Source organism: Triticum dicoccoides, chromosome 7B, assembly GCF_002162155.2.
Source record: "Triticum dicoccoides isolate Atlit2015 ecotype Zavitan chromosome 7B, WEW_v2.0, whole genome shotgun sequence".
NCBI classification, from domain to species: Eukaryota; Viridiplantae; Streptophyta; class Magnoliopsida; order Poales; family Poaceae; genus Triticum; species Triticum dicoccoides.
The window spans coordinates 693,789,788-693,803,270 of NC_041393.1; positions in this window are offsets into that span (position 1 = coordinate 693,789,788).

The following is a 13,483-nucleotide window of genomic DNA, read 5'->3' on the forward strand; positions in this document are numbered from 1 at the left end:
CCGCGGCCCGCGGTCCACCGCCGTCACCGCGCGTCGACCTCCCGTGGTATGCGCCGCGCCGTCTCCCTTGGCGCGGGAACGCCACCGTCCACGCCGGTCTTCGTCATGCTGTCAGGGTTCTTCGCCTACGTCGAGCACCGCCGCCGCATTCCTAACCTAGCCGCCGCCGCCGCCTTCAGGCCGCCGCTGCCGCTCTTCTTTGGCCGCCGCCGCCGCTACCTTTGTAGCCGCCGCCGCCGCCCGTCCACCCCCTTCGTCTTCGTCCAGCACCAGTTCGTCGCCAGCGTCGCCGTCTTCTACCCCGACTGCTTCATCTACTCCGACAACCGCGGGCGACATTGGCCCCGCGCCGATTGGCGCCGCAACCGTCGTCGAGTCCTTCTCTGCTGGCCTCTCCGACTTCTCCGACATGGTGTACAGCTCGTGCAGGTCCCTCGTCTACGCATGCCCGGTGCTGGCAACACCGCCGCGTGCCTTCGTCCACGACGTGTCCCCGGGCCTGGCAAGCCTGGCGCGGCGCTTAGTCAACTTCGTCTTCGTCCGTCTACGCATGCCCAGTGCTGGCAACACCCGTGCGTGCCTTCGTCCACGATGTGTCCCCGGGCTTGGCAAACCCGCCGCGACGCGTCGTCAACATCATCTACTTCCTGGCGCACCACTACTTCGACACCACTGCGCCCATGCTAACTCGGCGCCCCCTTGCGCCCGCGGCTCCACGGCGACTTCCTCGACACCGGCTACCCCGACTCGACATCGACCACGGCATTCTTCGCACGGCTACCTCGACCACGGCTCCACCACCCACGCTCTCGGCTACATCGACAAACGGCACAAAGGGCTACCGCCTGCTTGAGCAACCTCGTTGGTTTCCACTCCAGCCACAACTCCGCGATGCATCGACCGTTACGGCTGTGGGGGGTGTCCGTCGGCTTGCCTTCGGATTCTCCTCCAGTCTCACCGTCTGCATCGCTACCGCTGTGACTGCGGGGGGATGTTGAGTAACGTGATTGTATAGGAAACATAGGTTAGACTAGGAAATATTCTGGCTTGCCTTGTACTCCAAGTAGATCATTGTACTCCTATATATATGCCCACGAGGCTCAAGCAATACAACAACTATTCCACCAATCCCTCCCCTCTCCCTTTCAACATCCATGGAAACAAATAGTAAAAGTTTGTAGATGCATACTTGCAGTTCCAGAAGTAGAGTCTCTGAACTTGTTTTACTGAACCATGGTAACAACTAACAATGTGAGATTTAATATCAAATTGTTGAGCTGCAACTGCAGGTTGTGCAATAGGTGCACGCACAAAATCTTCATCTAGAGCTGCAAACTCCCCAAGCTTTTTGTTAGCCATAATTCAAATCATTTTTAGTTATGATAAACTTGCATAAAGATAAACTAAGGACAAAACAAAGTAAAAACTAAAAAGTAAAAGTAAAAAAACAAGGGCTCTAGTCACCTTATTAAGGTAGCAGAAATGCTTCCCACCAACGGCACCAAAAAAAGGATTGATTACCTTTGATCTGGTTTCAGATGTAGATGGTTTTATTTCTCCCACAGATGTTACTGAAACCAAGGGAATGTCTGCTAAAGATAAAGGTGGTTTAATTTCTATGAGCATTTTTTTAATAGAAAACAGTTTCCCGGATCGAAAACACGTGGTTTACAAGAAGAAACAATGGCAAGGAAAATAAGACACGCCGCTAGCTCGCTTCGTTGTGTGCGGTGGTCCGGACTCAGATCGATTTCCTAGGACAATGAGCAGGTTGCTAAAGTGAAAAATTACGCAGTATCGGTAGGTACGCCAATCAGCTATTACCATCCACCATCGTATATTCTCTTTCCATGTTGTATAATGGTTTCTCATGTTTAAAGAATATTGATATTTCAGCATCTGCCCCCACAGCTGTACTATACATGCATGTCTGGCAGCAATGTGGCGGAACACTCTCTCTCTCTCTTCTCCCACACAATAAATTCGACAATTTCTGTCACTTTGTCTATTCTAAAACATCCATATAATTTAAACCATGTATTAGTTTTTGAAACTTTTTTTATATTTAAACTCCTTGGGTCGAAACCTATAAAATGAGATCAATCTTTGATATTATTCAATCAAGTTTAAACTCAAACGCATATTTCACATTTTGAAAATAATCAGTTTCACAATGATACAAACAATTTCACTTTATAGTTACTATTTCACAATTCAGAACATATATTTCACTTTTCACTAGCTTGTTTCGTAAAAAATACATTTAGTTCAATTGCACAATTTTCAAAAAAGATATTTCACTCTTTTGAAATAAACTGTTACACACTTTCAAATAATCATTTTCACAATGATACATTTAAATTTCACTTTTTGTAGTTACTCTTTTACAATTCAGAACCAACATTTCACTTTCCACTAGCTTTTTCAACAAAATCACATCTATTTCCATTACACATTGTTGAAATAACATATTTCACTCTTTTGGAATAAACTGTTACACATTTGTAAAAAAAAATCCTCAAAAAAATCACATCTATTTCAATTGCACATTTTTAAGAATTTATTTCACATTTCAAAAATAATCTGTTTCACAATCATACATTATAATTCACTTTGTGTGGTTACTAGTTCAAAATTTCTGAACCTATATTACAATTATATTTTGTGTGACACATTTAAATGTCACATCTATTTCAATTGCACATTTTTAGTGTATGTGAAATGGGTTTTTCATGTATCTGAAATATAACTGGGTTAAATAGATTTCTAGCGAAATGGGTTTGTTTCACATATTCCTAGTGAAAAAGGTTTGTTTCAGTTTTTCTAGTAAAATCAGTTTGGTCAACAAACGAAATGTGAAATGTTGAAAATTAAATGTGCTTGAAATATATCCAATATTGTTCTAGTTCTAAAGGTCTTGGTGCCAGGAGTTCAAATATAAATTATTTCAAAAACAAACTTATATTTCAAATGATATTGATGATTTAATTAAGTGAAGGTGAAATAAAAGGATGGATTTATATGTGAGAGAAGAGAGACAGTGGGTACTGTCACAATGCTTTTATCCCTGCCATATCAAGGACAAATACTTGGGGCCTATAGTCGTATTATGCCTAGTATTCAATTTGAACAATAGAAAGATGGGAATAATAGTTGTCCATGGCTCGGATCTTAAAGCATGTTGTCAATGATGAGATCCTTGCCGGGAGGTGCCGCTACTGGGCAAACTGACTTTCTGAGCAGGTTGCGGCATGTGGTGGTGCTATCTCACGACATCGGTGGATGTGGTGGTCACCAATTAGTCTTCATAAAGGATTTTCTCTTCAGATCCGGTGCCTACTGCCGGGGGCTCGTTCTTGCGAGGTTGCGGGGTGCCTACTGCTAAGGGCAAGCCGCAAGGAAAACCCATCGAAAAGTCATCGTGCACTTGCCGCTTGCCACTCTGCCTTCCTGTCTGGGAGCCGCCTCAACGACGGACACCTTGCCACACACATGTGACGTGCCGCTAGGGAAGTACCTGACGCCGCGTTCCTTGAGGCCGGCCCTCGGTTCACCGAGTGCCTTGGAGGACGACGAGACGAAAAGGAGCAGGGGACATAGTGGCGGCGGCTATGGTTCTACCCCGAGCCGCCAGGGAGAGGGCGCGGGGGTCGCGTATCCGGTTGTTCGAGCTAGCTGAGTGTATGCGTCTACGGCAGTGTAGTGCTCACATCCAGGCCGTCAACACGTACACATCCCGTTCACGCTGCCGCTGCTGAGTGTCAGCGCTGCGTGACGCTGCACGTGCAGCCATGCGCACGCGTCTTGTGTTTACCACTCAGCTCCCGGAGCTCCCACGTCCCCAACTTTCCAAAGCCATTTTTGCCGGTGCCGATGACCATAGCACGGGAGCCAGCTCGCTGATTATGTTTGTTATCATCATTATGCTCTTGAAACTTTCCAATATCTTGTGGGCATCTCGTATCATACTTGACCATCATGTATTCATGCCCGGCAAAGAGCAAACGACAACACAGAATGATACTACACATAATTTTATGGTAAATATCTATTACTCCCTCCGTTCCAAAATAGATGACCCAATTTTGTACTAAAGTTAGTACAAAGTTGGGCCATCTATTTTGGAACAGAGGGAGTAGAAGTCCTGGCTTAAAAAGACACCACTTACTTTCGAAAAAAGGATTCGGCATCCCAATTCACACCAAAAAAAACATGTACCCATCTGCATGAAGTTAGAAAAATAAACAAATACATGCGGTCATTGTTTGTTATCATTGTTTCAAATAACTTCTCATTTGTCCCGTATTATGATACTAACTGAAATTTAACATCCTACATTATGCATGTTAATATAATTCTGTTAATTATTATGTATCCAAATAATAGCTAGATTGTGTAGGTGCACGGGGGTGATGACTACTGTGACGAATTATTACTGCATTTATCTCTTCCTTGCTCCCATTCACCAAACAAGTGTATATATATAGCTCACATCCACCCTAGTTTGTAATGATCACCTAGCAAGGAACAGAGTGAAGAAAGATACATATAGGTTTTATTCATCTCAAGTGAGCTAGCCGCTATGGATACATTACTCCTCAAGACAATTGTCCTCAATTTTACTCCACTAAAGTCATGTTTCAACAAAATATAGAACGGACACTATAGCATACACACATTACTACAAATGTGTTAGATTTGGGAGGCATTAGGAAAAGATTTGCTTGTAGCTGTTCATTATCTTGAAGTGCATAGTAGCCCGCACCATTACTATATGGTCCCAAGATGCACGAGACGAGCAGAGTTAGCAAGAGACTCTAGAATAAGAGGAACCAGACTCTTTTTGGGTCTAGCAGACTAAAAGCGTGGTTAGTTTCATGCGAAAGTTTTTCTTACCAGTGTATGGGTGAGCACAAAATATTAGCTATTAATTAATTTACAAACAAACTACCTGGCTTATCCCCACTAGTTTTTGTAAGAAGTGGTTATGCCAAATATGGGCTAGCCAGATTATTGGTTGTAAACAAACTTTGCCCTACAATTGGATATTTGCAAACCTTTAGAAACATGAGTGCAGTGAGGATGCAATTTCATAGTCAAGTTACACATGTACACTTAGCCCTAAAACACATGTATATGCAATTTTAAAATAGAATGCGTGAATATGTGTACCTCGAAAAAACACACAGTCGTGTAAGACATCCCAACATCGGAATGTCTTCTAAAGTCCGAGGTAGCTAAAGGTATGCGTCTACGGCAGCGTAGTGCCCCGTCACATTTAGGTCATCAACACATATCCATCCCACTCGCGCCGCAGCTGCCAAGTGTCGGTGCTGCGTGACGCTGCTCGTGCGGCCATGCACGCGTCTTGTGTTTACCACTCGGCTCCCAGAGCTCCCACGTCTCCTACTTTCCCAAGCCATTTTTTCCGGTGCCAGTGACCATGGCATGGGAGCCAGCTCAGTGATTATGTTTGTTATCATCATCATGCGTCTGAGACTTTGGAAGACCTTGTGGGCATCTCATGTCGTACTTCCCATCATGTATTCATGCTGAGCAAAGAGCAAACGACAACACAGAATGATAATGCACGTAGTAAATGCACATGCAATGTGTGATGATGAGACGTTGAGAACTTGAGATGTCACCATACCTACAATGGTGGGCATGTGTTCTGTTGTACTCTATCACGCGTTTATAGCAAAACTCTCTTTCAACTTTTCAAGCCATTTATGTGTAACCATGACACGCGCGGCGCCAGCTGATCACCAGTAATAATACTACCATCATGCGTTTGGGGTACATTAAGCTTGTGGACATCTGGCGTCGTACTTGTCGGTATTACGTCCATGCGTATGTGTAGCATAAGACAACACATCATTATCATCGCAGAATATGACACGCCTTCATACATGCATGCCGAATTAAGGTGGTCACCATCATCGTGGAAGAATATGAGCACGTCTAGGTGCGATATTAAGGCGATTGCAATTAAATGTCATGAGCAAGGCCATATACTTTAAATCAAGTCCTCGACATGCGGATCTGGCGGTGCACAAAACGTTGTTATCGGCAACAACGACAAAAATCATGTGTGCATGTGTGGGAGATTAGGCTGGTCGTAATGGTAGTATCATGCATGCCAACTAGACAATTTTGATGATGTGTCATAGCACTAAATGAAGAAAGAGAGGATGGAGTATCATATCATGATACCGTATCATAATAAATATTATGCTACTTTGTGTCATGCATGGCAATAAATTGAGTATTATATGATACTATGCATTAGGGAGGTAGTATCATACACTAGTATCATATGCATGATACTAGTATATGATACTCCCCATTACAACCAGCCTTATGGTTCAGCTGCCGGTGACACAAGCATGTTACACCTACTATATGGAATCTTTTAGGGCAAGGCGCCTTTTATTGACACCACATGGATGCCGGATACTCTCATATTTAAGGTGCAGGAGCGCCCCTCTCCATCCATCGACATTACTTGCCAGTGCAAGTACATCCTGTCTCGGCTCAAGCAAAAGAACAGAAACAGCCAAACGCATGCACCAAGTCCTTGAAGCAGGCCTTCCTCAAGAACCTCCTCCTTGGCCTCCAGCTCCAAGCACACACCAGCACAACCTTCGGTGGAGCCACGAGCCTCCGCGAGAGGAAGCGCGCCATCAAGTCCTCCGTGGACGTCGCCATGGCAGCTGCGCACGGCGGCGTTGCGAGGTGGCCCATCTTGGCTCCGACATCCAGTTTGTGCAAGGTGCAGAGGTGTAGGAGGATCATGAGGAGGAGCTACCACCGGAAGAGGAGCTGGGGGAGATCAGGCCGCGCCGGTGGTGACGACGCTGCAGGGAGGCTGGTGAGGAGCAGGACCATGGCGCTGAGGGAGATGATACCGGGAGGCCAGGACTCCACCGTCGACGAGGCCACTCTGTTACGCGAGGCCATGGATTACGCCGTACACCTGCGTGCTCAGGTCAACGTGCTTCGCCGGCTCTCGGAAGCCGTGCAAATATGTAGCTCCAGTGATTGACCATGCACTTCCAAAGGAGGCATGATTAAAGTAGCAGGTGGTGGCTTGCCAGTCCTTTTGCAAACAGAAGGTGGTCTCCACGATTATCAGGGATATAGCTAGAGCTAGGCACAACATTGCCTTGTACAAAGCGGTGAAAATATCTTAACTTGTTCTTGCCGGAGGTCCAATCAGTGTAGAGTGCTTGCGAGTGAGATCTCTAAAAGATCTTATATTTAGAAACGGATGAACGAGTATTATAGCTAGTTGAGTGCAGAGAGTACACTCTGTTGATGAGCAGAGAGAAAAGAGTGCCTGCCAGGAATTATGTACTGCAGCAAAACTTTGTGGTGTCCAGTCAGTAGTATTAGAGTGTGCGAAAAGTTGCTTATTTGGATCATGCGTGCATGTGTAGTTCGAATTCAAGTTCTGTTGTTGCATTAGTCGCAAAATCTGCAGAACCTGAAACTACTTGCAGTGCTCACTTGTTCAAAGGAAAAGTTCACAAGTGTTCGTAAATAAGCTGCCAAATGAAAATGTAAGACAACATGGTCACTGTCTTTTCACAATGGAAACGAATGGTGAAATTTCTGAAATCCAAAACTATACATAAACTGCTGGGAAATTAAGTCTAATAAAATTCACAGGCAAGAATGTAGCTAGTGACACCCTACTGTAAGAATATTATACACATATAACCTATTCACATGCATCCAGTTGCAGTTCAAGATTTGAACCGCAAAAATGTCTTACATTAGTGTATAGAGGCAGTACCTTTTTCCATCAACATCCGCACCAGGTAACTTAACTACTACTACTACATACTCTAACACAATACATCAAAACTAAGAAAAGCTACATTTCGTCTTTGGACCAACAAAAAAATACGTTTTCTTCAACTGATGGTGCTACAGAATATGTTCATCTGTTCATGCATAAGTTCTATCGTCATCATGACAATGCAATGTATAAATAGTTTTAGTACCTGAAAAAAGATCATTGGTAGATATTCGCAAAAAAAAGATCATTGGTAGAAATGGCAATGTGCTTGAATCCAAATTTAATTAATTCAGTAAATATCAACAGCTGTGAGCCAGAATCCTTCAGGAAATTACTCCCTCCGTTCGTAAATATAAGTCTTCTTAGAGGTTTCAAATGGACTACAATATACGGATGTATAAAACATATTTTAGAGTGTAGATTCACTCATTTTACTCCTTTTGTAGTGCCTTGTTGAAATCTCTAAAAAGACGTATATTTGGGAACGAAGGGAGTAGTTTTTTAACCATAAACATGCAAAAATCTAACAGCCTATAATAAGGGCCACATGTTCCATGTACAAAAATTTTGGGCAGAGAGCAAACCTTGGGTTGACTGGAATTCTAGTAGACCAAGATGTACTAGAAACTTGAGCCGTTGAAAATTTGGAGGCCATATGACACATGGGTGATGGGTGAAAAGAGGAGCAAAAGGTTTAAAAATCTCACCATGTGCCCGCCTATGTAGGCCAATGGCCCAAGGCACACATTCATAAGCCACCTTTGATGCAGTGAGACAAAATTACCATAGATGCAGATCAAAGCAAGCACCTATGGCCAGTAAAACGAATGCAGCTTCTGTGTTTGTACATGCTAGAGGATCCACTAACATTGACTATGGTCTCTGGGGTTCCTAATTGCAAGAATCCATGGAGGTTCAACAATGCATTTTCAGACAAAAGCAATAGACTACAAGAAAATGTATTTACTAAGCAAAGGACAGAAAAGAACACATGCAACTTCTGTAGATATCATGATAACAGGAGCCTCCATATATATATATATATATATATATATATATATATATATATATATATATATATATATATATATATATATATATATCTGAGGTCAACATAGCAAGCTTGTACCAACTATCGACGGTTCAAACATCATTGGAGCTATAGGCAGGTGATAGTGTTGCTTGACACAGAACAATGAGCCAACCATTAACATAGAACAACACCCTAATTACCTAAGCCTCGCCAGGCACCTCGCTTCCAGGCTGGGTACGAGTTGTCCTACCTGTTGTTACTAGCTTGTTCCTGAAAGTGCAGCACTCAACAGAGTAGACGATGATGAGGAATACGATTTTGACGGTGGTGATCTTATTCCTGTCATTCTTCAGGTTAGTGGGCTTGCCAGCCTTGCATGATTGGCAGTCGTAGCACAGGGCCCTCTGATCATTCGACCACGTGTTGCAGTCAGGGTCATTGGTAGACAGGTAGAGTTGAAGCCACGAGGTTTGATCCAGACAGTCTGACTCCGGTAAGTGAAATTGCACCCAGCTGGGGGCTTGTGGCATCCAGATAGAACACAAGATAGGTGTGTGTTAGCTGCAGAAAACACAACTTAGTAATTCAGCATAGCATTGATGAAAACACAAGTCAAAGCCAAATGTCAAGAAGTCGCACTGACGATGTAGGCAAGGCCGGTGGACCAAACGCGATAAACTAACCTCAACAGCTAGAATAACCGGAAGGAAATTCGCCATCGACAACGGCATGGATAATACCCTCGGAATACGGAGAATAGGGGGGGGCTTACTTGCCATGTCGGCGTCGTTGCCACCACCAACGACGCTTGACCAAAGAAGACTTTTGTAAGCGCTGACACCATCGCCGCTGGAAAGGCCAAAGCGTTCGACATGAAAAAATCTGCCTCAAATCAAAAATCAAAAAAGTTTGGAGAGTGACGGTTGGGGAAGGGAAGCAATTTGCTCCATGATTGATTTGTAAATACTTCTTTTTTGTATTAATGAAAATCTATTTTGAAATGTATGGTATTTTAGAAAATATTATAATTAATAATAGTTTTATGATAAAAAAAACTTCTGTAACATAAGGAACAAATTTCAAGGATAGACTGAACATTTCAGCTAGTCAATGAATGTGGACTCCCTTTCAGTCAAGGTAGCTAAAAAATACAACTAATTCAGTGGACTGCCTTTTGCTATATCATTGTCATTGTACTAAACATCTTCAGACAATCAATAGGTGCACTCTTATTGTAACACATGATACACTTTAGATGTTGATATTGTGTCACAACATGATTCAACCATTGATCTTAATGAAATGGAGTCTACAGAGAACAAGAGGTGGTATATTGGCTTCAAAATATTTTGACACAACCTAATGAAATTAATTTATTGTATATTCTGTCTTTAATCAGAATATCTAGCCAAGTACAACAATCTCACCTTGTTGGTGTTGATGTACAATCTCGCCAAGAGTCCTATAGTTCATTTAAAAAAAGTGTATAGCAAGTTAAGTTAATAACTCATCTTAAGTTCTACACCTACACTCCATCCACCATGTCGCTGAGTTGTTACCGCGTTTACCTCTTCCTACCTCCCTTCCTAACTCATATATATTGCTCCTGTCCGATGTGGTCTACACAAGCAGCTAAAGAAGCTAGCCACCATTTCTATGTTGTTGAAGTTGTGTTCCGGCGAAATATGGAACACACGGCATTAGATTTGGAAGGCATTAGGAAAAGAACAACTTGTGAGTGCTTGAGGCGTGGTGATCACCTAGTCTGCAACATTGGTCTTCGGTGAAAGCATGATCCTAAATCTGATGGGGCTAATAGTCCCAGGCGGAGGGAGTAATTCACTTGCTCAATTGGCATGCAATGATTCTGTCTCAACCCAACTCACCGTGCACTTGAAGAAAGGAGGCATGGTTACCAGGTGGATGTTCCTTTGAGGAAAGTAAGACATGGTCTCCATGATGATCATGGAAACAGCCAGATTCAACCTTGCCATGTGCAAAGCGGTGAAGAATATATATCTGGATTCTCTCTTGTTCTTCATGGAGGTCCGATCAGTGTACAGTGCTAGGGAGGTAGCTACACGCTTTCTAGAGCAGCTGAGAATGGTGTACAATGTTGATTTGTCACGCAAAAAAATTGCACTTTCTAACAGCATATAATAAGGGCCACATGTATCTAAAGAAATATTGGGCAAAGAGCTCACCTTGGGCTGGCATTTTCGTAGACCAAGACATACTAGAAACTTGAGCCATTGAAAACTTTGAGGTGCATGTGACACATGGCTGCTAGGTGAAAAAAGGAGCAAGTTAAAAAAACTTTGAGGTACAACCCACCTATGCACGCCAATGGCCCAAGCCACACGTTATAAGCCATCTTTGATGCAGTGAGACAAATTACCATGGATGCAGATCAAAGCGAGCACCTATGGCCAGTAAAATGAGTGCAACTTCTCTGTTTCTACACTCTAGAGAATCCAGTAAAGTTGACTATGTTCTCTGGGGTTCCTAGTTACAAGAATCCATGGTTGTTCCACAATGCATTTGCAAACAGAAGCAAGAACAGGTGTTTGCTATGCAAAGGACGGAAAAAATCACAGGCAACTTCTGAACATATCATGATAATAGGAGCCTCCATATATTCATTTACCAACTATCGATGGTTCAAACATCATCGGCGGATGAGGAATACGATGTTGACAGTGACGATCATCTTCCAGTCTTTCTTCAGGTTGGCAAGCACATCGGCCTTGCATGACTGGCAGCCATAGCAGTCTAGCAGAGGGCCCTCTGATCATTCGACCGCGGTCATTGTTAGAGTTGAGGCCAGGAGGTTTGATCAAGACGGTGTTTGCACATGGTCGGGGTTTACAGCATCTAGACTGGGCACATGATAGGAGTGTGTTAGTTGCAGAAAACACAACGTGGTAATTCAGCAGCAGTTTTAGCATTGAGAAAACACAATTCAAAGGCAAATGTCAAGGAAGAAATACATAAATACAAGATATATGATGGTCTGCATGTGAGATCATCGATAGCAGTACAGAAGTATCATTCAGGGTCAGACCAAAGAGTAAATCCTTTTCGGAAAAAAAAGACCAAAGAGTAAATATCAGTATATTGGTTTGCAAAAATGGCAGTAGCATGAGGGGTGACGTGACGATGAATATCATGGAAGTGCTGGTACAGTGCTTCTGAAGCAACAAAAAGTTAAAAAGTTTTTTCTTCCTTTTTTTGCGAGTAAAAATTCAAAAAGTTATACCAGTTGATTACACATAAAGAGATTATACTGAATTTAGGTAAGCTACACCCCATATTTGCATTTGGCACAAGCTAAATTGGCACTCCAAAGAAACCACCTGCAGGAAAAGCAAATCATGGATGCAGCAAGTCTTCAATACAATAATGTCAAAGGTTTTAATTGACATGAACAAGGTATTACCACACGCAACAAAAGGAGAATTACAATGTGGGAATTTTCACGGGTATGCTAAGTCCACAACTGAGTAAAGTTTAAGCAAATCCTATCGCAAATTCATTCCTTCATCAGAATGGTGTACAATATAATAGTCTCATGAACAACTTAAAAAACTAGTGAAATCTAGTGGCATTGATTTGTACCCAAACATGCCATGAAACAAACCCAATGAAACAAGTTGAATTGCTAGCACTAGTCGTGACTACTACTCAAATCTCCCATTAATCTTCACCAAAGCCCTACCACAATACTATAATACATTGACATGCAGCCAAAGGCTAGCTGTATCCATTAGCGTTTAGCACATAATAGACAAATAAACAGCCAGGCAAGATAGCAAGAGGGGAGACAACCACAGTACAGCACCATAGCAAACTGGAAGATAAACAGTACAGAAAGTAAGTAACTAACCGACAATGTACCATAGCATAGAAATTGCAGAGCAATTATTCATGCGAACTGAAGTGTCATGTGTTGTGGACCTTGTGGAGATGGGATCAGACGATTCTTCTACCTGTCCAATGGAATACTCACACACAATCTGTACCAACTCCACATGCACTGCCACTCGTTAGCACTATCCACATCATCCTACATTTTTTTGGTTTTGGGGTGAAATCTAACTAAAACAGCGAGCTGAGGAGCCCGACCCGGTCGTGAAAAGTAACCGATGAGCGAGCTGAGCTGAGGAGCGAGCCAGAATGTTATTTGGCTCACGGCCTGCGGATGCACGCCCTGAGCACTGTTTGCCGACACACTCTTGAGGCGCTAAGAGCATCTCCACCCGGTGAGCTAGATAAGCCGTGCGCTGGAAAAAAGGGCAATATAGCGCGCGCGACCGAAAGTAGCGCTCCAGTAGTCGCGCTATAATGCCGCACGCAATATATAAGGTTCAATGCGCTGGGGGAAACTGCATCGTGCACAGCGTATTTGGTGTGCCCGCTCGCGCGCTGCAAAATCTGGACTGCTGCGGGTGGGGCCGCCGGATTGGGCGCCGTGTTTTTGCTCTTCTGGTAAAGCAAAATACCAGCCCAGCGTGCTGAAATGCTATTTCGGGGCTGAGGAGCTGAGGAGCCCGACCCGGTCGTGACATATATATATATATATATATATATATATATATATATATATATATATATATATATATATATATATATATATATATATA